Here is a 27541-nt window from a genome sequence, read left to right as displayed (position 1 = left end):
AAAAAGAATCAGTAAGAGCAAAGAAAAACACTTTCTCCTAGGATTATTCTCTTGCCAACATTTTGCAACTTACCACCTTTGTATATCAGGTAATTTGCTAGAACTCTTGAGATAGTCATTACATTAATTAAAATGTTTTTCTTTGTGTTTCTGTGGAAGTCTTTCAATACGTGTGCTTCTTTTGACCCAAGCAATGCATTTTAACTGTAGTACTAACGAGGTGATGGCATAATATTCTAAATCAATTTGGAAAAGGCTTTTGTCAGATAAGCCAAGTTGGCAACTTGTTTGAAGTTCCTATAATTAAAGCATATATCTTAGCTGAAATTCTGTTTAGCCTGTTGATTATATTTTCAAACAGCTAGCCAAATTTAAAAAAGACAGCAAACCAACAACAAAAACCTTCAGAGATCCAGCTAAAACTGTTGATGTCTCCATGAAGCATTTCTGTTTAGCTGGCCTCATAATGGACTGAGGTTGGTAAGTACATGGGTTTTGACAGTGAATGGTCTGTGACTTTTAATTTTACCTTGTGTGGTGTTATTTTTTTCCTAGGGTAAGTGAAATAACCTCAGCTGAAAGTGAAGTAATGCTCTGAGTGCTGTTCCTCTTGTAGGTTGGCCTGGTGATGGCAGGAGAGATCAGACTTATTGAAGGTGGAAACAGAAATGTTCCTGTAGCTGTCGTAAGTTGGTTTTTAATCTGAAGCTCTGAAGCTTGTGAAGGAAAGTTTCCTAGCCTTTCTGCAGTTTTCTTGCAGGGAGGGTGGGTGGTGTGTGTTTAAATTCCCCTTGTTTTTTGACAGAACAGATTTCTGTCCTTGCAGAAAAATGAATTGGAAAGGGACTATTAAAAATGAATGCATCTGGTGGTTTTTTTGCACTGAAACCTAACACACCATTCCAAAGTCCTGAGATCAAGTCATTTGGGTACCCTGGACTAATTTTCATTATTTCTTTTGAATCACAGACTCAGATGATTAGTGCTTCAACAAGCCTTGTTTTGAAAGAAGTATAGCACTTAATCTGTCATAAAGTAACTTAAGTGTTGCTTGGTGTATGTGTGGGTTTGTGTATTTTTTTGATAGACAGTGTATGTGTTCAGTGTACAAAAGAATGGTTATTAGAGAGTAGGATCAGCAAGAAAAATGGAAGTATGTAATCCAGAAACTTCACATTTAGATCACCTGTGATGAAACTTTTCCTTTGAACTGTGTTCTTTTTGTTTTTAGAAGAAAAAGTGAAAATGAATAACTTGATGCTTAGAGGTAAAAGTGCACAGCACTTTTAGTCTCTGCTCTGATAAATGTACCCCTGAAAAAGAACATTCCTCTCAATAAAGTTTTTGTGTTACTGAAATAGGATTTTACTTCACTATTTAGTAAGAGAGGCCACAGTAGTCACAACAGCTTAATCACTATGGTGGCAGCTAATAACTTGGGACCGAGAAAATAAAACTCCAGTCCTTTATTCAAACTGAACACTGCTGTCCTTGAGCAAGGGAACACAAAATACTTAAAGGAAAAAGAGGCAGCTTGGCTTCGTCATCAGACAAACTTTTTTCCCCAGATACTGTGAGACAGTCAAATTTTTGCTTGTACTTTTGTAGTTCCTGTAGGGGTAACTGTGTGCTTAGGGCTTATCTTCATCCTCTTTCTTGCTAGAACCATGTTTAAGCTCTGTTTAAGCTGCTGGAAGATGATGATGATCAAATGTAACCCAATAATGTTTCATGGATTGATACAAAACTGCCTAAAGTGTTTTGCGAGTGTTTTGCTATTGCACTTGATCCTGAGGAGGACTGAGTTAGGTAGAGAGAAGGCATGCAAATGGGTTTTGCTTGCTTTGGTTCTGACCTGCTTAGCTGCTCTTGCATGGGAACTGATTCGAGTTCAATTTTCTCCAAGTTTGGACCAGGATGAGATTATTTTCGCTTTTTCTGAAGAGGTCATACTGGCAGATCAAATGCTGGTTATACTAGACTTGCATATTTAGTAACAAATATATCCAACATAAATTGTAGCACCTCCAGGGTTTTAGTTTGGAGAAAATGAGCACAGACATCCATATGAAAGACACTGAATACTGAGAAGTGGTTGGGGTTTTTTTTAATCTTTCTTTTTTTCATTATTAATCTTCTTATATACAGACTTTCCCAACAGCATTATTCTTGGCCACTCACTGCTGCTTCATGGGCTTTCAAAACAACTCACATATTAAATTTCCTATCTACTTTGGCTTTTTTCTATCATCTGTGAAATGCTTTTGGATAACCCATTGTCTACAGTGGGCAACACTCACCAAAATGCCTGCCTGCAGAATGATCTGTATCTTTGCAAGTCGGCCGTGGATAAATACTTCATTGATTTGTAGGAAACAAGTCTATAAGGCTGGTGATCCCTTTTGAGGTGAGAAAGCCTTGAACAACCTGAAGCTTCATGGCAAATTTTGGAGGGAGTTGTGCTTCTTTTGGCCTGGGAAGCACTGGGAGATCAGTGCTGGGAACATCTCAGCTCTTTGAAGGACTTAGCCTTCCCTCAAAAAGTATCATTTTTCACTGCCCACTGTTGCCATGGCTCCTAATGAGAGAATGATGGCTTTGATGACAGACAGGAAATATGTCCTGCTAATCCACTCCAGGGGCAAAACATTTGGCTACTGAGAATGTCTTAATATCTGGAACTAAGTGAATATATCCAGGTACAGCCAATAACTTAAAATGCGGACAGAAAAAGTGTGATCAAGATCAGTTCAAAAGAGGGTTTCTGCCAGTTTTGCCTGATATTCCTAATGGGTATCTGTTGAATACATAGTTGGCTGACTGGTGCATCGTGTTCTGCAGTGAGTTTGGGATGTGGAAAAGCAGGTGATAATTGAAATTTTGAATAGTAACCATCATATCCATTTTAAATCTGTACTGCCTGTTAAGTGAGAAAGAAAATGTCAGCCTGCGTCTTTCTGGGGTCCATTGGTTCTCATTCAGCAGCTTGGCCTTCTGAAACCCCTCTGAGCATCTGTCAGGTATTTTTCCTCAGAAACTGAAACCTGCAGTGTCCACAGAGAAAATATAAGGATTTGTATGCATTTTCATGGAAAGGTCTGTAGTTTTGTTTTATATTTTACTTCTAACCCTTATGAGGAGATGATTGGTCCTTGGACATCTTTTTGGATGCTGAAGCTTTGTCTAATGAATAATCTTTAAATCTTCGTTGATAGATTTTGAGAATATCACTAAATCGTTCACTTTGTCTTATCTCTCAGTTATATGAATAAAACCTGGTGATTTTAGAGTGAAAGTTGCATTTTCCACAGTGTTACCTCATTTGAAAGAGCCTTAGTAGGATTCAGTGGAACCCAGCCCCAAGTACCGTATTCAGTTTTAAGTAAAAAGTAAGAAGGGAGATTTTTGAGAGGGTGCCTCCCTTGCTTTATTCTTCATTGACATTTTTCAGAGCATTTAAAATGATTCTTGGCTTTTTTTCTTCCTTTTTGTTCTCTTTATCCCAGTAAAAAGAAGAATATCAGGGAAAAAGTCAAGCCACAAGAAGTCTGATGGCTGGTTTAACTCTTGCCTTCAGGTCTGGGTGAGAACAGGATTGATGTCCAAGCACTTGTTCCTATCCATGCACATGGTGTACTTGTATACCCTGTGATTATGAAATTGTAGTAGTTACTAAATCCAGTTCTTAGGGATTGACAAATTTTGCTATTGGATATGAAATGCAAATTCCCTATAAACTCAAAAGCTCTGTATCTACTTCTGTAAGAGCATTTTGGATGTAAAATGTAGAAGCAAATAAACCTCTTTTTTAGGCTGGAAAGAAGAACAACAACTTCGGATGAGACTGAATTTCCTTCTTTCTAAATTTACGTACACCTCAAGTAAATCCATGTGCATCTTAAATCTATGGGAAATCTATAATGTTATGAGTTCTGCTTTTCTATACATCTGAGCAGTAATTTTCTTTCACTTTGACGCATAGACATATGTGTATGTTTTCATATTCAGGGCTTCAAACTGAGAGAAAGTGGATTTAGACATTGGGAAGGAGTTGTTCCCTGGGAGGGTGGTGAGGCCCTGGCACAGGGTGCCCAAAGCAGCTGTGGCTGCCCCTGGATCCCTGGCAGTGTCCAAGGCCAGGTTGGACAGGGCTGGGAGCAACCTGTGATAGTGGAAGGCGTCCCTGCCCATGGCAGGCGGTGGAACAAGATGAGCTTTAAGGTCCCTTCCAACCCAAACCATTCTGGCATTCTGCGATATGTATTTATTATTGCAATGTATACATAAGTGCACTCATATAAATAGTACCTTGTTAATATTTGTGTAAATCTAACTTGTCCTGCCTAAGTACAAGGGGGACATATATTAGACTTTTTATGAATTATTGCCATAATCTAACCCTTTTAAATTTCTCTCTGTTTTTCTTCTGTCTCCATATGTTTTCCCTATATTCCTCTCTTTCAGAGATGGAATATAACTATTCTTGCCACTGCAAGTGCCCCATTAAAAAAATTTAGTAATTGAAGAAAGCTAGCAGTGCTTAGTTTATCATTAGCAATATTAGAATTCAACAAGATTTCTCAAAAGGAAATTTAGTTGCATGCTATTAATTTTATGTAACTCACCTATCTGTCATTTGCTAGTATTGAACTTTATCTTTCATTGATACGTCTCATTTTTTTTTTTCTTTTCTTGTTCTCTTTTCCTTCTGAATTTGAGAAGGTTATTGCTGAAATGTTCTTAGTGAATCCTGTCAGCAAATGGTCTTTGCCTTAGATTAGTTTCTTCCTGTCATACCAATGTCAGAAGTCTCACAGAGGTGCAGCATCTTCTGTGGTGTCTGACCTCCTAAGGAGCAAGATCTTAGCACTACACAGGGCACCTCAATGAGGTACCAAAGAGACGGGTCTTTAATTAATTTTATAGTGAATGTTATACTCACTTCTGGGCACTGAGGTGCTTCTCTTATGCACAGCTCTTTAAATATTCCTCTTGGTTAATGCATATTATTTCTGTGTTATGAATTCTTGGAAGGTTCTCTGTGGGCCTTCAGAATATTCTTCTTAGTGCTTTTTGCAATTTACAGGTTTTATTAAATTATTCCCTAAGAAATGTCCAGGGTCTCTCAATTCCCGGAACATCCTCTCTACTGGTTACCCTTGGGATTGGTTTTGAACTTTTATATGTGTCTTTTATTTCCTAGTATTTAGCTACCGAATGTCTCACATTTAAATACTGATTTTTTTCTCTTTTTTTTTTTTTTACTTTTTAAAAAAGAATCTATTTGAAAAAAGCATAAATGCAGAAATTTTTTGTTGGTTGGTTTTTAAAAAAATAAGGCTAGAAATGCTGAATAATCCACTGCTCTCTAGCCCTACAGAACTTTTTTCTTCTGTAAGCATAAGTTCATCATAATTTCGAGTTGTTTACCTGAGCAGTCATACATTTTCTTTGAGAGCTCAAATGCAATGTGTAAATGTTGTTCTATCGCAGTTATAGTATTCCTGAAAAAGGAGGTGAAAGGGGTTTTGAAATGAAGGTTGAAAAGGAATATAAATGATGGAAGATGAGCCATTCAGTGAATAAATGAGTGGAGATGGTTGGAAGGGAAACTAAGATAAAAATGACAAATGAGAGGAAAATAGAAAGGGTAAACAAGAATGAAAAAATACGTAGGCTGTTGAAAGCCTTCACTTGGAGGCTTAATATATTCACCTGCCAGATGTTTTTAATAGGTGGGACCTGCTCAACTACAAAAGCTTGGTATGTTCAGAAACGATATGTGAAACTGAAATGCATGCATTGGGAATTTGGTATGACTTGGGCACTACAGGCAGTGGGAGTTTGAGCTTTAAATCCACCATTGTCTTGGAATTTCTGTTAATTCTGGGCTTATCCGAAGCTCCTCTGGAAAAATGGGGGTGTGTATAACAAGAGGAATGATTTCTTCACTTATTAAAGCCTTTTCAAAGCGCATAAAAATTAATAATAGTTAATAATTAATAATTAAAAAAAAAAAATTCTTACTTAGAAGCTCCATAGGGATTCAGTAAGACTCTTGCACCAGTGCTAATTGCAGAGCAGGTACCTAATAAAAGATATTACTGTTTTTAAAACTGTAACTTATTATCTACTGTCAGCCTTTTACTTATTCAGAGCTTTATTTATTTATTTATTTATTTATTTTTAAATATCGGTGTTGCTTCAAAGCTTCTTCTACTGCAGCAGTATGAAATTTGTCATAATTTGCTGAGGTTATGTTAGTGAACAGTGAAGTTAAATGGAAGTCATATTTTGACAGTGTATAAGTCTATATTTTTTACCCAATTAGAGTATTTTAATCTTTTTTACAGCCATAAGACCAAGCTCTGCTGCTCTACATGCCCTCGTTACCACTGAGGAGAAAATCAATACATCACAGCAACATTAATTGGTAGGTTTTTAAAAAACAAATAGCTACCAATTTTGGTAAATATATTTTACTCAGCTTTTGTTCTGTTGGAGAAATAACATTTTAAGTAATGCAGATGCAGTGCTCTTCGTGTTTCCTGAAAAGAGGAGAGTGTTGCAATTTTGCAGCTGGATTTTCAGGAAATCCTGAGCAGTCACGCACATACAGTAAGGCTTCTAAAAAGGCTTATCTCATCAGAGACATCCAAAATTTGAAACATCCAGAATGAATTCTAAATTATGAAGCATTTCCCATAAATCCTAGTGTTAATAAGTTACTCTGTGTAATAAATATATACAGTATAAGAAGTAGGAACTTACATGTTACTGGCAAAACTTCAGTTTTTAAGAACTACAGTTTCTCTTAAGGACAGCTTTTTATGTGGATAGTTTTTTCCTTTTTTTTTTTTTTTCTTTTTCTTTTTTTTCTTTTTCCCTTTCCTTTTCCTTTTCCTTTCCTTTTTCCTTTTGCCTTTTTCTTTTTTCCTTTTCCCTTTTCCCCCTCCCCTTCCCCTTCCCCTTCCTTTTTCCTTTCCCCTTCCCCTTTGCCTTCCCTTTCTCTCCTGTCCTGTCCTGTCCTGTCCTGTCCTGTCCTGTCCTGTCCTCTCCTCTCCTTTTTTTCTTTTCTTTTCCTTTTTACTTTTCTTCTTTTTTCCTGTGAGAGACAGCCTATACATTTGTGTGGGTGTGAATGATCATAAAGAATGACCAGATTAACATTAATAATTATTTTGATAAACCTGACACTCATCTCTTAGTTGCATAGTGCTTTAGTAGGTATTTATATCAAAGCAGAGACTTGTGTGATCAAGTGACTTCAGGAACAAATAACTAATTTCTTTGGGAGTTTGTATTCTTTTAGCTGCCTTGGGTGAACAACAGGTTCTGAATTTGCAAGGCTCAGGCCAAAACCCATTGATGTGTCTGAAGGTTTAACACAAAGGTTCTTAAACAAGGGCACAGCCATGTGTTTCATTTAAGCAACTGTCAGGGCATTTGCTGACATATCACAGTTTGTACACAGTCTGCACATGAAAAAGAAATGCCTGACCTTTATATGTATTTCATGATTCTTTGCTATCCCCCAGAATATTAGTTAAATGGCTTAGTCCTACACTATCTGTTGTGTTGTGCTGATTGCAGTGGGAATAAGGAAGGAATAAAAAATAAACATATTTTTTCAGAAACTTTGAATTCCACATTATTATTTCTAGTTAAAATATATGGAGTAGAACTATGCATGGCTCACAAAATTTATGTAGGCATTTGCAATCCTTCTCTTTCCTAATTTGCTGTCCTTCCAAGCAGCAGCTTCAGGTGGGATCCAGATGATGTCCAGATGCATATTTGAGTACATTCCCTGTTAACCCCCTTGCCAAAAGTGAGCAGAAATCTGCATTTCTCATTTTGGATTATGAATGAAGAAGGGATGGAGAATGGATGTAAAATCCTCTCTGCCTGCAAAAGGGTTGTAAATAAAGCATTGCATGTGGATCCATATAGATAAATAAACATTCCCACATGCCATCACCTGTTTCTTCCTTTTGCTCTTCTTTACAGAACCCCCAGACTATATTCCATTTCCATGTGGAATCCAAGAGCTGCAATATTCAATCCTTTTTAAACGTGTTATAAAATTGTGAGTATTCTCCTTTGTTCTTTTTCTTTGGAAAGAACTCCTGATGTAGTTGTGCTTTTATAACTGAAATGTTAATTATAACATTGGATGCATTGAAGGAATGTGTAAAATATAAAGTCCTGCATTCAATGGACTATCTTGTACTGTCTACACTATGAATAACATGTTCTGTCATGGCACAGGGTGTGTTTCTCTGCCCAAACAATCCACATAGGAAGGTAAAACTTAGGATTTTTTGCTGGGGGCAGCACAGCCTGGTATCTGAGCAATTCTATCCTTCCTATTTCCTGAACATTTAAGAGTAAACCTATAAGAATTTGAGGTATATAAATCTACCAAGTGTGTTCCATAGCTGTAATCATTCTTTGAAAGAAATCCTCAGGTATACATCTGCTGCTTTTAAATATCACACTTTAAAAGCACAGTAAAAACTATAACATCAGTAGACTGATGTACAGTAGCTACATCAGATGTTTGTAGTGTTTTGCCTAAAGCTAGAGGGTAGCCCATGTGCAGAAATGTGATTCAGTGTATTTTTAACTGATTTATACTTCATTACAAGCAAGTCAAGAGATGTATACTTCACAGTACTTTTAGAAATAAACATCTTTAAAAGATTATTCTCTTTCATACCCCTCTCCTTTTATGTCTAAGAAGGACAAGTTTAGATAGAATCAGACTGAAATATTTAAATAGAATTACATTTTTCTGCTGCCTGGGTATGTTTTTTTAAAAAATTAGCATCTCTCCAGATTCCTTCATCCTGAGACTGGTGGCAAATGCTTGTGGAAGGGCATCCCTGTTTAATGAGGCTGGTCTGGAGCACCTCTGGGTGGCATCACAGCTTGGTCTCCAGTGGCACCAGGTGCAGCAGTCCTGGTGTAGCTGTGCAGGAGGGAGGGATGCTCTGGCCGCCTCATGGAGGGGGTCAGATGTGCAGTCAGGGCATTTGTCACTGTGCTGCAGTGTCTTTGAGTTTCACACACAATCCAGAAATCAAAAACGGGGCACTCATAGCTGTTTTCTTTACAGGCAGTACTTTATTAGGTGGTAATACAATGGGGTTTGTGGGAAGACATTACCACAGCTGTAATTCCAGAGTGTAGTTATTAGTGGAGATTGCATTAGCTTTGCAATGGAGTTCCATGCAGATGAAACATAAATACCCACAAACTCCTGGTACCAGGAAATGGAAAGAAGATAAAGTGGCGCAAATGATTGCTCTTTATTTCTCTGTTTTTTTTTAAAGTACCAATATATAAGTGCTTTACAAGACAGGGATTGCAAAATAGATTCTGTTCCCGATGATTGTTTTATCTGCCAGAGAATTATGCCTGGTTTATGCTTGCTCTGCTAGCATATGTTATTTCCAGAGGAAGCTTGTCTGCTACCAACTTCTGTAGAGACATAAGAAATGGACCTGAGTGTAAATGTGTTCCAGATACCTGGCAAGCTTCTTGTTTTCTTTTGGTCTGGTTTGTTGTTCTTGGTTTTTGTTTTGTTTGTTTGTTGTTTTTCACAGAAGATGGTAGGTTAGGGCTGTATAGAGAGTTTTCCTGTGGTTTTGCAGAAGATTGCACAATACGGTCTGATTTTCCCAAGTCACCAGCATTTATAAGATGAGGGTTTTCCATATCTTCTGACATTCCAACCCTCAAGTTAACAAGTATGCAGTTGTTATTTTTAAATTTAAATATATTGATTTTGTTTATGAAAAATCAGAGAAAAATTGTACACTGAGTAATGCCAGCTAGATATCATTGAAGGCTGATCAGGAAGGCTTATATTTTGGAGAAATTCTGGCTATCAAAAATTAAAACACAAGCACCAAAGTTTTTTTTCTCAATTCAGCAATCTGGAATTTAACCCTTTGCATATTTTTTGGCTGGAAAATGGCCTAGGACTATTGACTGCTTAAGAAATTTTTCTTAAAAGAGTGTCTGTTTCATTTTTGAGGTTACAAGATTTGTTCTCTGCCATAATTTCATTTGGGTGAAATTTATATTTTAAGTAGAGGAAAATATTCCCCCCGCCAACAGTAATTGAAGTTAGATTTAGGAAATTATTTAAAAATTGAAGAGTAATTGGAAGAATACAGTAAGTTATGGTATGCTAAGTTCACTTACTCACATGCTCAACTTTTCAATTTATATATATTGTACTTGTTTAAAAATAGAAAAGGCATAAAAGGAACAACCCTCAATTAAGGGAATAAATGTAAAGACAGGTAGGAGGTATTAATTTTGTAGAAGTTATTTTTCTATAATACAGATTTTAAAAAATCAGCCTTAGTCATACCTAATAACGTTTTAGAGTGGCCGGAAGAATGTGCTGAAAACACCCAAATAAAATTTTAAGTGTGGCAGTGAAAGGATACTTCCGGCATAATACACAGCACACGAAGACCTGAAGGCCAGGACTGAATTTTATTCTTTCCCAGAGCAGTGAGGGATGCACAGATCAGATTTATGTGCTTGCTGATGGCAGTTGTTTACTCCATGACTAAGCTCCCCTTTTCAAGTCCAATGAAATGATGAGAAAATACACTTGCTGCATTTTGGTGCTCCTTTTTCCTTTCCTTTCTTTTCTCTTTTCTTCCCCAGCTTTTTGAAGAGATGAAGGTTAATCTTTATATCTGGCCTAGACTGGTTTCTTTCATACTCTGGTTTAGGATGGCTATCCCTCCCTAGGGATACTCATTCTAATCAGAAGTGAGAGACATCATCCATTCTTGTTCGAAACTCATTACCCATCTCCATTAAAAATGTGTTCTTCCTCCTGGATGTTGCTTAATTACTCTGTTTCACAAAGACCCTTTGGTGCAGACCAAGGGCTGTGATGCTAAAATGGTGAGTGAAGTTAATAATTCAAGTTTTTGAGACACGGCAGATGTTCCTCCCAGATTACACTGAAGCCTCACAAGCTTTTGTTAAATAATAGGATAATTTGTTGACTAATTGTCATGGGTTAGCAAGCATAGTCCTGGAGGTGATGTCCTTGCAAAGGGGTGCTTACAGTTTCCTCTGGGACCTGATAGAACCTATCAGCTGGCCAGTTTGAATATGGACAATTCTCTAAGCCACTTAAAGTTGTGACCGCCTCTGTGATCCACACTTAAGAACAGGCAAACCTCCCCCCCCAAGCTCTCTCTCGTTTCCGGCTCTGGGACAGGTGGCTGCGGGCCCCGAGTGGGGGCCAGCGGGCCCGGCCAGGCCCTGCTTGGGCCAGGCCGGGCCGGGCCACGGCCACCCTGGAGCCGATGGACCTGTTCCAGCTGTGGAACCCCCCCCACTGCCTTGCCGTGGGCAGCCGGAGCGGCTCGGCTCTCCCCCCTCTCCACTGCGATGAGAAAAATTCAACATTCCAGCTGCAAAGCTGCAAGGCTGAGGTGAGATTAACCCTTTTTATTGCTGTGAAGAGCTGAAAACCCTAGGGAAGAGAGAGAGGAGATGCTTAAAGCTGAAATTCTGTTGTGAAGCTATGATACATCAGAGTATCCCGTTGTAATTCCATGAATTCCATATGGGGGGTGGAGTGTTCAACTCGCAAGCAAAAGCAGCTGCGCTGAGATAGGCAGATGCTGACGCAGCTGTAATTTCATGAGAAGTTTGGACAGGGAGAGATGGACCAGATGAGGACTTTTGCTCCAAATGGGAAAGGAGAAAACCTCAGTTCCTAGAGATGCTCCCATAGATAGTCCTAGAGATGAAGATGGGGAAGACCCTTTGCTCCCAGGGAAGGAGAAGGGCCTCTGTTCTTAGAGATGAAATGCTCCCAGAGATGGGAAGAGAACTTTTGTTTCTGAGCGGCTCAACCTTATAATTGTACCCCAAAAACCTTCAAGAGTGGACCCTCGAAAGCAGTTGTGGGAAAAGCTGCAAGTCGGGGGAAGGGACTCGCATGTGAGCAGAGAGACTCCTCTTCCTAAATGGACTGAACAAGGTTATTATGGAAGTGGTAACAGACTGAACATCTCAAGGGTTGTCTTTTTACATTGTCAGTGGGAGAAGGGAGAAAGCTGGGGGGAGGGGAAGGAGAAGTGTTCTGAAGGTGTAGTATGATTTTTTTTTTCTTTTGGGTCTGTTAATAAACTTCTTTATATTCTTTCAAGGTTGGTGCCTGCTTTGCTTTGCATTTGCTCCTAACTCTTATCTCACAGAAGGTAAACAGTAATGAGTATCTTGGACCAAACCACTACACTAAATAGGTGTTTACGCCCGGTTACAAACCCAGCCTGCTACACTAATGTCACTGGTCTCACTGACAGACAGCAGAGAATTCAGCTGGGCTAAGGTGAGCAGCATGAAGCATGGCTGTGTGCCAGGTTTTCCAGGCCGATGTGCATGGATATGTATATAGATATGGATATGGTGATTTCATCAGAGAGACATCTCACCTCAGGGGACTGTGAGAACAGGGAAAAATGAAACTGGGAATGTGCTGCAGTCAAGTGCTAGTAGGTGTTCCTCCTGCAAAAGTTCACATAGGTCTTTTCCTGGATCTGACCTTAAGAAGAGACCTTAAGAGTTTGAGTAATTTTTGAACCTTTGAACAAAAATGCACCAGTAACAAGTGAATACCACTGGTGTTAAATGTATTTCTGACAATGTCAATGCAATCTGAGTTAAAGAAGGAAAAAACAAAACATCAAAGCTTGTTCTCGATTACAGAGTCCATGCCTTGCTGCAACCACTGAAGGTTTTAGGGGGAAAGAATTATGATCACAGCTCTCTTGTTCCATTTCAGCCCATGAAAAAATGCTTCTTTTTCTTTTCACAAATCTTTAATGAAAGTGAAGCACCTGAAATGAATTCTGAGAAGAATTTGTCAAATGAGGAAGCTAAAGCAGATCAGTGCTTTTTAACAGTATTGTAAAGACTGACACTCAAATAGAAATTTGTTCAATGCCGTGTTCTGTTTGTGCTGGTTTGAACGCTGATGCTCATTTTTCTGGAGAAATTTCAGGATAAATACATTTTAAAGTACAATTTTGTCATTTGAAGCCAATTCAGATTGAATGGAAGACTGAAAAGTCACTACAATGAGAACCTCTCTGCCCCTCCAGTAAGTGCTCTAATCACCCAGTCTGTGAATTGCATCACTCGCTCTGCTCACAGACAAAGAAATGGCAAAATTCTTCTGGATTCTGTAGGAATATGCTGCATTTTTACCTGACCTTTTCACTGATTAAAACCAATGAAAGTGTTACGCAGCAGCAGGGGTTTTTATGAACTTGATTGAAAATGGAGTGCAAGATAGCACTGGGTGATTGAAACTAATCTGTGTTTAAAAATCAACCACCAAGAGTAGTTACAGTTCTGTTCAGAGCATCTTTCACAAAGTAAGAGAAATTTCAATTAAATTAATCATCTGTTAATAAGTACTGTGTAGAAGGTAGCACTGTCTCTATTCCATGTCTTGAAATTTATTAAAAAATGGGAGATTCTCTACTCAGATAATATGATGATAAAACCTATAGAAAACTGAATCTGCAGAAATGATCCTCAAATTAGTAAGGTAACTATCCACCCTTTACCCAAGAAAAAGAGAATCAAAAACCCCCATGCCTTGAGGCAAAAAATACCATCTTTCTCTCTGAATCAACCATCAGGAACAGGTTTTCGCCTTACATACCAGCCAAAATCATAATGTGCTGCTGGACTAGTAGAAGAAACTGTAAAATGAGAAAATAATGTATTTGTGATCCAAAGGTTTTTCTGACAGACGTACCAGAGAAATTGATGAAATTCCTCGTGGTGAATAATTCCCTGTCAAGCATATATTTTGTGTTGGTTTAGCTGGTGATTATTAAAACTTTCAGTTTGTCTGTGAATGAGTTACAGCTCTCAGGGAGATTTCTTGACAGTCAAAGGTTTGACTGTTTTAGTTGTCAGCAGAGAGAATCCTTATTAAATTCACTGAATAGACACACAGTGGTATTAATGTGAGACAAATCAGATTATACCATGGGGACTAATTCCCAGTGGAGCTTCAGAGTAAGGAATTTCCAAAATCCAGAAGGAAATGTGGGAGAAACTCTTGCTACTCTAAAGAGAAATAAAAATCAGAAGTTCTGCTTGACATCTACTCAACACTGACTTGTGATACAGAAAGACATTCAATATTTTTATAAAACTATTATTATTATTATTATCAATATAAATAATAATATTTTCTTCCAGAAACCTCTCTAGTCAAATAAATTATACTTTCTCATTTTTGTTTTTTGATGGATCATTGACCACTGGTCTTTTACAATGATAAAATATTATGAGTGGCAAAATTTTAGGTTATTGAAGATGTTTAGACATCTTAACAATTGAATATGTTTAGACATACTAACCCTATTTAAGCATTAATTTCTGCAGCGTTGGCAGATAACAGACTTTTTCTCCCATATAATCTTCATTGCTACACAATTTAAACTCCCCAGGAGCTATTTTTATTTTCATGGTGTACAGGATGAATTAATACAATCAAACTAGCAGGAAACCAATTACATTATGCATATGCATGAAAGCAGTCGAAAATATCCAAATAAACGTTTAAACTTTTTCTTTCATTTGGTAGTCAAGATTCTGGAAGTGGTGGAAAAGAAGGTTTTCACTGAATATCATGCAAGTAAAATAAGTTTCAGTTTCTGTCCTGTTTAAGGAATTATTAATTTTTATTCTCTCTTTTTACTTGTTTTACAGTTTTTTGTAGTCTTTGCAACAAAAAGAACTTCAAAATTTCTGAGATTCCAACTTACATAACCCTGCAAATGCTGATTATGAGCAAGAAAGGAAGATTTGGAACTCGACCCAAAAAGTGGTTTAAGCACCTGAAGAAAAGCCGTAGATACTCTGATTTGCTCATTATAATGGTGAGTGTTCATCTCTTTTTTAATGTGTCTGGATAGGGGAGGGGAAGGAAGGGCAGAAATAAAGAGGGAAAGGTGGGCAGGTTTTGGGCCAATGTTTTAAATAAGTTCTCAGCACCTGTTTCCAGGCCCCAAAATAATGTTTTTGCTATGCTACTTTAATTTTCATGTGTTTCCTATATAATTTCTTTTTTTTTTTTTTTTTTTAATGATTTCTTGCCAAAAATTTTAAAATACTGTGTTGGATAGACTATGAGAAAAAGCTTATGTTTGAAGGAAGAATGACTATTCAAGGCCTCTATCTTTGATATGAAAATCTTCAAAATTAGTGAAAAAAAAAATTGTGAGAAATGACATCATTTTCATACACAAAATCTTTTTACAGCTTATTCTTGTTTGAAATTCTAAAAATCCTACTCTCCACATCTTATGGCAGCAAGCTTGACATCATAATTTTGTATTATATTGAGAGAATGATATATTCTATTCTTTTAAATTTAATATATTTTAACTTTTTCCAAAGCCTTGTGCTACTAGCATTTATATGTCGGGTATTGATCCACATGCATACTTTCCAAAGTGTTACTGTGGAAAATACCTCATGCTGTCTATATCATGCATGGTACAGTGCTGGTTACTGAGTAATTAATACAAAACTTACTTTCTTTTTCTTATCATCAGGAATCTATTACAAGTACATTGTGGCAGTAAGCAAAATCCAAAATGTACTCCTTTTTATGAAGAAACACAGTTTTCTCACATTATCTCTAAATGTAGTTGCAGTGCCTCCTCATAGTGCTGTGAACCTTGAGCACATCCTCAAGACATGCTGATTTAAATCACTGGGTGATTGAAAATAGCAATGTATCCAACACTGGGTATTATTTTTGGCCAGAAGTTTGAAAATAATTAAAATATATTCAACTTTTTATTTCTATTAGTGCAATATATGCTATCTTTTCAGCTGTTCCAGAGGCAGCATCTATGGCCCTGGCTTCCCTGAGCTATCATAAATTACCAAGTCCTTACGTTATTTGTGTGCCTAACCTTGTATTATTCACATCAGGGAGTGATAGATGTACTGTTATATAACAAGATCAAAACTACCAAGTAAAGCAGGATGTTGTTAAAACTACCACAGTACAGTGAAAACCTCTGAAGCTGTGGAATACTGGGAAAGGAGCTGGCTGCTGCTGAATACCTAGAGATTAGTGAAGTAGAAAAAGGAAAATATTTGGTCCTCATTGGAAGCTGAGTCCCTGTACTGAATGGTCTTTGTACATATTGTGTTTCTCATGTTCTGTCGTTGCTGGCTGACATCAGGCTAGAAAACATAAATGAACTGTTGCCCATGGAAAATACAGCCAGGTACATCCAATTTTGTGGTTTCTAATTGGTGCCAGACTGCTGGTCTTGAGACAAAGGGGTCAAGTGGAAGACAAATTGTTACAGGTATTTCTCAAAGCAACCTTCTATGGTCATGGGATCTACAAAAGATGGAGTCTTCATGCTCAGAGGTTTTGCTGGTAAAGAAATCCTGAGTGAATACTGTGAAAACAGGCAGAAAAATGCAGAGGCAGAGGATGGCTGTTACAAACTGATAGTGGGAGAAATGTGCTCCGTCAGAGCAGCAAGTTTCCCTCATCCTCCCCTCTTGATGTTCCCCTGCCATCACATTAACCTTGTGCTTCGCCAGCCCTGATTGCTGTTCCTCTCTGGGAACATCAATTGGCCACAGAACTCCTCAGCTGCAACTTATTCCTACATTAGAATAAAAACAGTCGCTGCAGGAGGAATGCTCTTTTTATCTTTACAAATCAAGTAGGATGTTCATCCAGCTCCAGTCTAATCCTGTTTCTCAAGTCCCATAATAGGGAATTTGGACTGGGAGTACGCAAGCTTTAGAACTGAAATGCTGTGTGAGCCATCCTCCAAACTCCATGGATGGATATGGAGGGAAGAAGGATTTTGCTGTTGCTTTTTAAATATTAAGGGGGGTTGTTTTTTTTCCAGAAATATTCTCTTGCCATGAAAACGTATCTTTCATTGTTTTTAAAATTCAGAGATTTATAAGTCATGTGTAAAAACTCCTGTCTATAGAGGAGTACCGTAGGCAGGGAAGAAGTGGCACAGAAACTGTCCGTACAGCAGAAAATGCAAAGAAGTCTATGAAGGCTGGAAAAATGAATCCTGCATTACTAAAATATGCAGTGTTTCCCTTGTTTCCCCGCAGGGCAATGCCATGTGCTGCCATTTGCATTTCCCCAACAGTGAAACCACAGCCATGTAAAATTAATGAGAGTGTACAGAGTGTGTTTAACAAACGCTGACACATACCCTGTGGTGACTTGGCATCCAGCATTTTGCTTGGAATTGATAGAGATGTGCAGAGCTTACTGGGGAGAAAAAAAAACAATGCACGGCATCTGTAAATAAATGAACACATCCCCACTGTCCAGCAGGCGCTGGGCAGGTCTGGAGCTGTCACATGCTGCAGGACCCTCAGGCCAGTAGGCAAAACATGCATCCAATATATGTCCCCTGTGGCAGGACCTGGTGAGTTGTGTTTGCTTGGGAATGGGACTGTTCAGTCCATTCTGAAAGCTTCTAAAACCTTTTTTCCAACCTCTGTGGAGCTTCTTTTTGCTGTCAGGGTTTTGGCACAGAGCAGAGCACACAGTTCTTGTTCAGCTGCCTTAAGTACAACTAACTGCACAACTCCCTACTCTGTAATCTCCTAGTTATTCACACCAATACCTTGAAATTTTTTATGTCCTACATGTAAAATATTTAATGAAATATTTAGTCTGACATCTGTGCATTAAAATGGCACAAAGCATTACTGCTATTAATCTCTTTATTCTTACCTGTCATGGTGTGTTGTTTTCAACAGTCAGATTCCTTCATGCATTTGAATTTTTCCAGGTTATGCAACATTGTGCACAGGCCTTTGTATTCTGTGATACTTAACTGGTTGTTGAAGTGAGGGAGAGTTCCTTTTTTTTTTTTTTCTTTTCCCTTTCTCTCCAGGTAGCATTTTTGTGAGGCATGTCTGGTAGATATACAGCCCTAGGTCATGGCAGTAGCAGTGGGATGGGACCCTGAGCAACTTGGCCCAGTGAAGTCCCAGTCCATGGCAGGGGGTAGAACAAGGTGGGTTTTGAGAGCCGCCAACCCAAACCGTTCTGTTTTTCTGTGGTTCTATAACCAAGGTGTTGAACACATAGCAGGGTAATAACTCAATGCAGTAAACAGGACATGCAGATTTTTTCAGACTGCTTTGAGTTTGTGCTTCAGAGGAGAGATGGAGGCTTTCAGCAAAACTGTGTGGGTGGTCGGTAAATCCTGTAGATTCTTTCATGGCTCATGTTTTCTATTAGACATCCTTGTCAGTGCACCACATTGTGATCATTTATGCTCTCAGTCCTGTTCTTACTTTTTGGCATAGCTGAAGGAAGAGTTATTCTCAACAGTGTTCATAGAATCCCAGAATCCCAGAATGGTTTGGGCTGGAAGGGACCTCAAAGCCCATCCAGTGCCACCCCTGCCATGGGCAGGGACACCTCCCACTGTCCCAGGCTGCTCCAAGCCCCAATGTCCAGCCTGGCCTTGGACACTCCAGGGATCCAGGGGCAGCCCCAGCTGCTCTGGGCACCCTGTGCCAGGGCCTGCCCACCCTGCCAGGGAACAATTCCTTCCCAATATCCCATCTAGCCCTGCCCTTGTCCTGTCACTCTTCATCCGTTGTAAAGAGTCTCTCTCCATCTTTCCTGTAACCCCTTCAGGTACTGGAAGGCCAAAATTAGGTCACTCCAAAGATTCTCTTCTCCAGGATGAACAAATCCAACTCTTGGCCTTTCCTCACAGGAGAGGTGTTCTTGAAGCTGAATTGCTCATTAGCACAGTGGTAGATCAATCCAGCTGCTGCTTTTCAGCTCCACAGTAGGTTGCCTCAGTTAGCAGTTTTTGCCTGAAAAAGGTGTGAACAGTGGATTGTGAGAGAGAAATCACTTGACTTTTATAATAAGACTAATAATCTCTTCATTAGATATTTTTCTCTATGATGAGAATAACCCTCAAAAAGAAATTTCTTAAAATTCACAGTCATAAGACAGCACAAAGACAGAAATACACACTTATAACAGTAAAAGTATATTTCAAAGGAACACTCCACCTCCTGAACTAAAAGGAAGAAATTTTTGAAGTAAAAGCTGAACACTTGTCAAGTTGTGCTTACTAACAAAAGGACAAAGAAATTGCAAGGAGGCCCCTTAATGTGAAGTAGATCCTTCATTAGACAAACTATCACTCAGTACCTCACTTGATTCATTAGCAGTCCAAAATATTGCTGTAATAATTAGAAATAGCTATGTGTTACAGCTGAAAAGCACTGCATTAAAACATATGGCATTCTCTAATGATACCATTTTTAGGGGAGGTAACTCAGACACCTGCATCTGGTATCTTGGACACCATTAGTGATACTGCAATAATACACTATTCAGAGTTGATGTTTCTCATCTGTTTTGATTTAGTGCTTAATGAAACTCTATATTTTAACTAGCTGGTAGTCCTATTCACTGATCTAATAAAAATAATTAACTATGGCCAAAGAGTTTATAATGCAAAATACTTAGAACCACCTTCTTGGTTTTTTAATGTTCATATATAATCTACATCCAATCTTCTGTTTCTACTGTGTAGATAAGATCATTACAGTGTGTCAGGCTTTAAAGAGTTGGTTTGTCTGATACATGATACTTTCTTCTGACTGAAGATAGCACTTCTCATTTTGTACTTCCAGGTACTTTTAAAAGAACCACTTGCTAAACATTTATCCAGTCATTGCACAATTAAAAGAATTTGGAAGAAAAGAATCTCTGTAAAAGTGCAGATTACTGTCTGTGCTGTTCCATTTCTTAGAAGTGTTTCTCTCAAAGTCTTGCAAGAGTTTTTCATGAATGCCTTAAGAATTTTTTTCACCAAAAGCATACAGGATTAAAAATTCAAATACTGCATTAATTATGAAAATCTATTCATTCATGCTGAGTTAATCCTATTCACTCCCCTCACAAGCACGTACCACTTGAAAAGGTGAAGAATGAATAACACATTTATAGCAAATGAATGTAAACCAGCTACATGAGTGTATTTTGGCTGCTTTCCATTGGACAAATGTTTGCGCAGTCACAAGCAAAAATTCAGGGAGAGAATTTTGGAAATCGCTGCAAGGAGCAGACATCCAGTAGTGAGGAGGAATGAATACTCCATTTAGCTGTTGTGCCTCTTTGCAGGACAAGTTACTGTCAGATGAACAGCAAATTGACTTGTTGCAATCTGAAGATATGACAAAAGTAACTTTTGATTGTTCTACCTGTTCTTTTCTTTCATCAGGCCTGCAATGATTTTCCTAAGTTTGGTTGTGTTTCCTGTACTCCCTAACACCTTTTTGTTATGACGGAATTTTTTTGAGATGACCATTATCTTGTAAGTCTCAGGCATTTGGGAATTGAAGATCAGTTTCCCCCATTTACAGCCAGGCAAAGACTGGCAGTTGAACCCTTAATAATTCTCTAGAAACTGCTGATAAAAATTTATGAGGTCTGCTCCTTTCCTGCTGGACAGAAAGTCACCGAAATGACTTTCTTTGGGGTAAACTCAGTTGTAAGCAAGACACTCTGCTGCTTTTTATCCTTCTCCAGCCAGAAGAGTCAGTACCTTGCTGATAAAAGCCTGGTGACTACTTTCTTGTAATATTTGTGTATTTTGATGATAGCTGCATTTGAGTGAAGACTGGAGCTATGGAATTACATTTCATATTTTTTTTTCCCTGCTTCCTATTGCCACATCCTTCAAACCCTCAGGTCTGCCTGGAAGTGGAGAGATAGAAAACAGCAGAACAGAAAATGGACACACTGTTGAGGTGATTTAGGACCTCTTACAGACTTTCCCACATTTTACTTCACTTGCAATAGTTTGACCAAAATCAGTTTAACTGTTCACAGCACATGAAATTAGCATGCTCAGAAATGTTGAAGGAAATTAGGAGTGCAGTTCTTGAAAAGCCCCACAGATTTTTGAACTTGAATCATCTTCCTAAATTAATAAAAATGATTTAACTTCAGAATTATGTTTAGTTTTTTATTTGTCTGGCTTTTTTGTTTGTTTGTTTGTTTTTTAATTGATTGCTTGGTTGGCTTTGTAGGTTTTTTGGTTTTTGTTTCTTTCCCTGACATGGAAGAAACTTCATTTTGGGATTCAGTGATTGTTAATGATAAAATGTAGGGCTATAAAATCCAAGAGAAATGATGATTCAGAAGATTGATACAAGAAATAGACATGAAGAAATCTTATGAATATTTAATTATTATTTTTCATTGCAAATTTTATTGTCTTGTTTTCAAATAGAGCTAAGGACTGATATGTTACATATAGATCCATTCTTACATTAACCAACTTTTAGAAATCTATTTAAATGAAATATGCCTTCAAGGAGGAAATCAACCACACAGGATTGACTGTGAACTCTGTAAAGTCATTACTCTTTATATTTTGTAAAACACATTCATCTTTCGTTATAATAATTTATTTTAAGTCCAATGAGAATAAAACCAAGTATTTAATCATGTTTGATTTCTTAAGAGAGAGGGCAAGAGAGGTGAACAAGAGTCGGTGTCTGAGTGACTTTTACTCATCTACTCACACAGAAGATTATAATCCTACGCCCAGCCTCTGGCAAAGGCATCATTATTTCAGAGGAAAAAAACGTACTGTACAAACCACACTGGAAACCATTGGTTCTGGAGTGGAATCTGGATCAGTCAGGTCAGTCAGACATGCGAAGAAGTGGCTTTAGCTTTCCCAGCACTGCTTGAATTGCTCATCCTACTAAGTACACGCCCACAAACACTGCCCCGCGCATTAATCACCACTAACATCCTTAACACCAAGGCCAGGACAGGGCTTGGAGCAACCTGGGATGGTGGAAAATGTCCCTGCCCATGGCAGGGGGTGGAACTGGATGGGCTTTAAGGTCGCTCCCAACCCAAGCCGGTCTGTGATTCTGGGATTCGAAGTGTGTCTGGTTGTTCTGGCTGGAACATCAGGACTTTCTAGTTCAGTGTTTTGAGGTATTGGTGAGTAGGTGTGTGTGGGAGGTAAATGAAAGTGACACCAGGAAATGTTGATGTTTTTAACAGCTTGAGGGGTTACCTTTCCCTCCTCTTTTTTAAGGAAGTTTGACCAAAGCACATCTGACATATTGGTGAGGAGATTCTGTCACACTGGCAAAGACAGGTATTCTGAGTGTGGAGAACAATGAACAGCCATGGAGAGAAACAGAACACGAATTCTTGTTAGTGTGATGGCAAGAGAAAGATAATTTTGTGGGTTTTATTGCTTATTAGTCATAGGCAAAGAGGAGCACTTTTTAGATGCCCCTGAGGGGCACTCTGCTCTACCCAGACATATTTAATTTTTTGCAAAAGAAATTAAGGAACAGAGTTCTCTGGAAGGGACAAAGGAAATAAAGAGCAGATCACAAGAGACATATCTGTGGTGTGGATTTAGAAAATGAGCCACCAACATGTGAGATTTACCTCTAAACCATTACATATTTTCCTGTCCCTATTGTACAGATGTGTTAAACATTTAAGACTCCAGGACCAGTCCATTTTTACATTTTACTCATTGTCATGTTGCATTTTATAAGGTAACAATGTCCCAGAACCCTTCACAGCCAGACACTGCAATACAGGCAGCTTTGGTACATGTAATAATTTCAGATACAAGTCTTAAAATGTGGGAAAATTGCCATTTGGAAAGAGTTTTCTTCTTGTAGAGATGTTGAAGCAGAAACTGAAAAGATAGGTTTCATAAAAAAAACCACAAGGCCCTTCAATATTGTGAGACATTTTTGTTGTTGAAAGTGGTAATTTAGCAAAACAGAAACCTTTCATGAGAAAATGCTTGGTTCAGTTAACTTGTCAGGAAATGCTTTGGAAAACAGTGATTTTTATAATATCAGGTGCTTGCCTTGTTACAGTGAAGATTTTGATTCTGTTATCTGAAACAGAATTTAAGTGCATGATACTCAGAAATTTAATGAGCAGTGAAACTATAATCTTCACAAAAGCCCCTTAGCATTAAACAAGATTATTTTGATGTCAGGAGAACATTCTGAGTAATTCAAACTGAAAATACACTTCTTTTATCAGTGCTGAAAATTTTCTCTGAACTATTGGTCATGAGAGGAAAAAGTAATCTCCTGCTCACTGCCAGCATAACACCTACTTCAGAAATTGTGGTGCTGGAACAACTTGTCTGATGCAGAGAATGAAACATTTCAGAGTTCCCGTGCAAGAGATTTCTCTGTTGCCTAATGGCCCAGTGAATTTGGTAATGATTTCAAAAGAGTAAGCTCATTTTCCTCTATTTTATTGCTTTACAAAGAAATTGTGAATCGTCAAAATACAAAAAGGTCACTGGGCTTCCACTGCATATCACTTTGTAAGCTGTTTTTCTGTGACTGTTTTATCCCCCTTTTTTGTTTTCTGTCAAGTAAGAGGATTCTTTAAAGAGACCGAGGTTACCCATTCAAATTCAGCCTCAGGGCAGCTTTCTGAATAAAATTTAGACCCTCATGTATTTTACTTACAGTTTATTCTACATCATTAGGAGATTATTACTTTTAATACAGAGTTTTTTAAAAAAAATACCCCTCAGTTTTGATCAATAATAACTTACAAGACCCTTAATATGAATTACAGATGAGATAATCATGGAAAAGTGGCTGAGGATCACAAAGCTTATAAATTTTTAAACAACCTCTATTTTCAGTTATAGATGGTGTATTTTTTATTAATGTATGCTTTGTATAAATCCATCTGGACAGCAGTCATGCTTTTGTCTTTGTAAATAAAATAGTTGCCATTAAGGTATATGTGAGTACCTATATTTACTTTATTTTCTTATACAGGATTGGGCAGAATAATGCATGTGGAAAAATGAGTAATGACATGGAATAAATGAAAAAAGGGTGAAAGGGATATGCAGTTGCAACTTTCATTTTTGATATGCGAATGTAACTTTCATTTTGAGAAGAATGCATTAATCACTTTATGGTTGCACGTCTGTAGATGGCTGAGTAATGCAAATAAATAATTGCACACCATGTGGATAGGACAGGAATTAGCAGAGTAGCTGCAGTGAGGTAACTGCTAATCTTTTGCATTCACCAACTTTCATTCTACCTTCGTTAAAGACCAGGTGTGTGTCTGGTCCAAGAGAAGGACCTTTCCTTTCAGATTCTGAGTTTGTGCCTGGTTCAGGTTCAGGTTCAGGTTGTAAGAGCTTAAAAGTTTCTTTCAGGTGGCTGTTTTGTAGTCAGTGTGAAAACAATTTTATGGTCTAATTTTCTTTAGATATAGGGCCACTGGAAAGCAAAACAGAAATTATCATCTCAGCTAGCACCTGCAGCACCTTTTTCCAGTGACAGAACAGAATAATTATTCCATCTTGATGATCCAGTTTTCACTTGATACCGTGGAATTCTGATCTTTCATTCCTGACATTTCTGGGTTTGATCCCTAGTACCTGTTGGTTTCTGTATGTCTGTGTGGCTGACAGGTTCAGCCAAACAAAACTTCAGGCATTTCTATTTACGAATATTGGTAGTCTTTTCCATGAAGACAATATCTGTGATTTTCCAGCTAGAGATAAAAGTATTTAGCCCATAATTTCACTGAAAATTAATCAGATATGCACATTGTGGACTCAGTACTGCAAATTGCTATTCATCCTCCACACGGAGCTCTTCCAGCTTCCAGGGAAGGCAGTCACAGACGAGGGTAATGAGCAACTACAGGACAGGGCCCTTTGCTTTCTAGCAAATTAACTTCACAGAGACACCATTTCCTTTTCTTCTAAGCTGGCTGCCGAGCTTTAGCCATATTATCTGCTCAAAAGTAATTGAAAATATGAGCTAAAATATGCTTATTGTGTCTTTCAATTTATATGGAATAAAAAAATCCAAGGAAGCTAAAACCTCTCAAAACACCAGCTGTACCACAGTCCGACTGCTGTTGAGTCTGAGCAACTTGGTTATTTGAATGCTGTTAAATAATTAAGCATCCTTTCTCATGTCTGTTTTCCCTCTCTGTGTTTCTAATTAAACTCTACAGAACACAGATATCTAATGCATAATGTGTTCTTTCAGGGGCAAACACAGATGAATGCAAAAAAAACTTGGATAGTAGTTGGATTGGTGAGTAATCCCTTACAAGTATGAGCTGCATCATCCCTTCTTTAACAGGTTGAACAAGTTCAGAAGAAGGTAAAACCATTGTCATTCTGCCTCGGAATGCACCAAGCTCCTTGCTGCCTCATGTCCTGGCTCTGTAATGAGCCTCAGGGGGTGAAGGAAGGGTGAGAACATTTTGTGTGAAAATTTTCCAAGCCAGATCATGTGGAATGGAACATGTGTGTGACCTGAGGATACTTCATCTGTTGTGCCAGTGTGGCGACTGCTACCAGTTGTGGAACAACCTGAAAAATTTTGTTTTAGTTTTAATCACACTTCTGTAAGAACAGGTGGTCCTCAGGGCTGTAAGGTATGGGGTGGCTACGTGTCCTGCTGGTGAATGATGCTTTACAGGAGGAAATTGGTCTTCAGTCTTCTTATTAATATGGCTTTTCCTTCTGGGAACACTGAAAACAGACAAAAAAAAATTAAAAGCCCAATAAATCTGACACTTCATTTCTCTGAAAAGCAACTTTTTTTTCAGCTGAGTCATGAGCCACACCCACAATCGTGAGGGTGTCTTTTAGTAATGCAGATCATGTCTGGTCTGTTTATGACCATCACTCAGGATATGTACTGGGAAGGCCAAATCTTGTCTCCCCTGACTCAATTTTATTTTTATTTTGATATAGCCTCTGTTCCTGTGATCTCATGTAGTTGATCCTACAAAAAAAAAAAAAACCAAAAAAAAAAAACCAAAAAAAACCCCAAAAACAAAAACAAACAAAAAAAAATAAAAAAAAAAAAAATCCATACCTGTTGCTGTAGGAAAACAATATGTGAAAATGTGCATTTTCCAGAATTATTTCTATAGCTAGGGCTCTTTATAGCCTCAGAGCTGCAGCTGCTCTCCTGGAAACAGAGACCTATCTCCCTCATTTTGAAAGCAAATGGAGCATGTCTTAAACATAACAGAAGAGTGTTACCTGCTTTTTGCATGTTTCCTTCTGACGAAAGCCCCCTCCATTTCTTCCCAGCTCCACGGTTACTCAAAGGGAAGGAGGTGGGTGGTGCTGCTTTATGAATCCCCCAGGCTTGGTGTAAGTGTTAAATTTAGTCACAGAACACTTACTGGAAGTATCTTGGACTCAGAACACCCATGGGATTGAACTCCTCAGGAGTTTTATGGAGGAAGTGATGTTATTTCTGAACCCCAGTAAGAATCAGAGGCCAGCAAAGCTCAGCACTATGAAGAAGGATGCACTGGGAATTGGTAGAGTTCCAGAAACTGGAAACATTCCCAGTAGCAACTTATGGGAATTTTCAGGTCTAAGGTGGATTTTGATGCTTTCCCTGAGTTAATGTTTAACCATTATGCTTAAGCAGTGGTTCAGGAGGGATTTCCGAGGTTCCACTTTAAGTAAGCCAGCTCTAGGTGGCACCTGGGGTCCCTCTTTTTCTTGGCATCCTTTCCTAATCTCTGAGCAGAAATGCTGTTTGCTTCCTTATGGACCTCTCCTGGGGCCAACACTGCTTTCACAGTAGGCTTTGGGACTATTTCCAGTGAATGATCAGCTTTTTCAGATTCTTATTCTGTTTTGAGAGCACCCCTGTAGAGGTGGAGAGATCAGTTCTGATGTTTTTGACAGTAATTTATTCTGCTCAGTTGCAGAAGTATTCAGAAAGGGCTTGTAATTACATTATAGTTCTAGTTCTAGCAATGTTCCTGGCAGTGAGAAACAGAGACTTGCTGGTGGAAAGAAGATAATTTTTCCCTCCTCTTTTCACCCAGAATCCTGTGTCAGCCATCAAAGAGAGCACACAGTGGGTCACAGCAAGTCTGGTTCCTCAGTTTATACATTGTTTAGGGACAACGAGAGCTCAGCTTCTGCTCTGCTTCCAAAGCTCATCTAACTTTGAGGGAATATTTCTAGCAGTGCAAGTGAGAGGCTGACAGGCAGCAAAGCCATTCCCTTTCCCTGTGCCTGTGTACCATGAGAATTAAGGAATATTAATAACAGAAATGTTATTTTCTGCCAGAGGCAGGGTTGTGTTTCTAACTGTGGTGTTGGTGGTGCTGCCATCAGTTTTTTGACTCAGTTTTTGTACGAAGAGGAGAACGTAACATTTAGCCCAATATTAAGCTGCTCTTTGGGGTTTTTTTGGAGCTGAAAAATTCAGGGGAGCACTTGCTTGGCAGTACTTTTAAAGACTGAATCTGTCTGGCATTTTTTCAGAGCAGGTTTAACAGCCTGGACAGACTGTGGGTGACAAAGTTAAAAAGGGAGTTTTAAGTTTAAATAGTCAAAAGTGGAGTGCTGTAAGTACAAAAACTGTGAAGAACACCCAG

The 27541-nt window shown here is 38.4% G+C and overlaps 1 long non-coding RNA gene across 1 annotated transcript; it reads left to right on the top strand.

Moving 5' to 3' along the window:
- Nucleotides 1–544: 544 nt before the first annotated feature.
- On the top strand, nt 545–8097 carry LOC116437600. Its single transcript, XR_004237376.1, has 3 exons — nt 545–685; nt 6354–6433; nt 8011–8097. It is a non-coding gene; the product is annotated as an uncharacterized LOC116437600 (long non-coding RNA).
- The last annotated feature ends 19444 nt before the right edge of the window (nt 8098–27541 follow it).

Source organism: Corvus moneduloides, chromosome Z, assembly GCF_009650955.1.
Source record: "Corvus moneduloides isolate bCorMon1 chromosome Z, bCorMon1.pri, whole genome shotgun sequence".
Lineage (NCBI taxonomy): Eukaryota > Metazoa > Chordata > Aves > Passeriformes > Corvidae > Corvus > Corvus moneduloides.
This window is presented reverse-complemented; position numbering and strand designations above follow the sequence as displayed.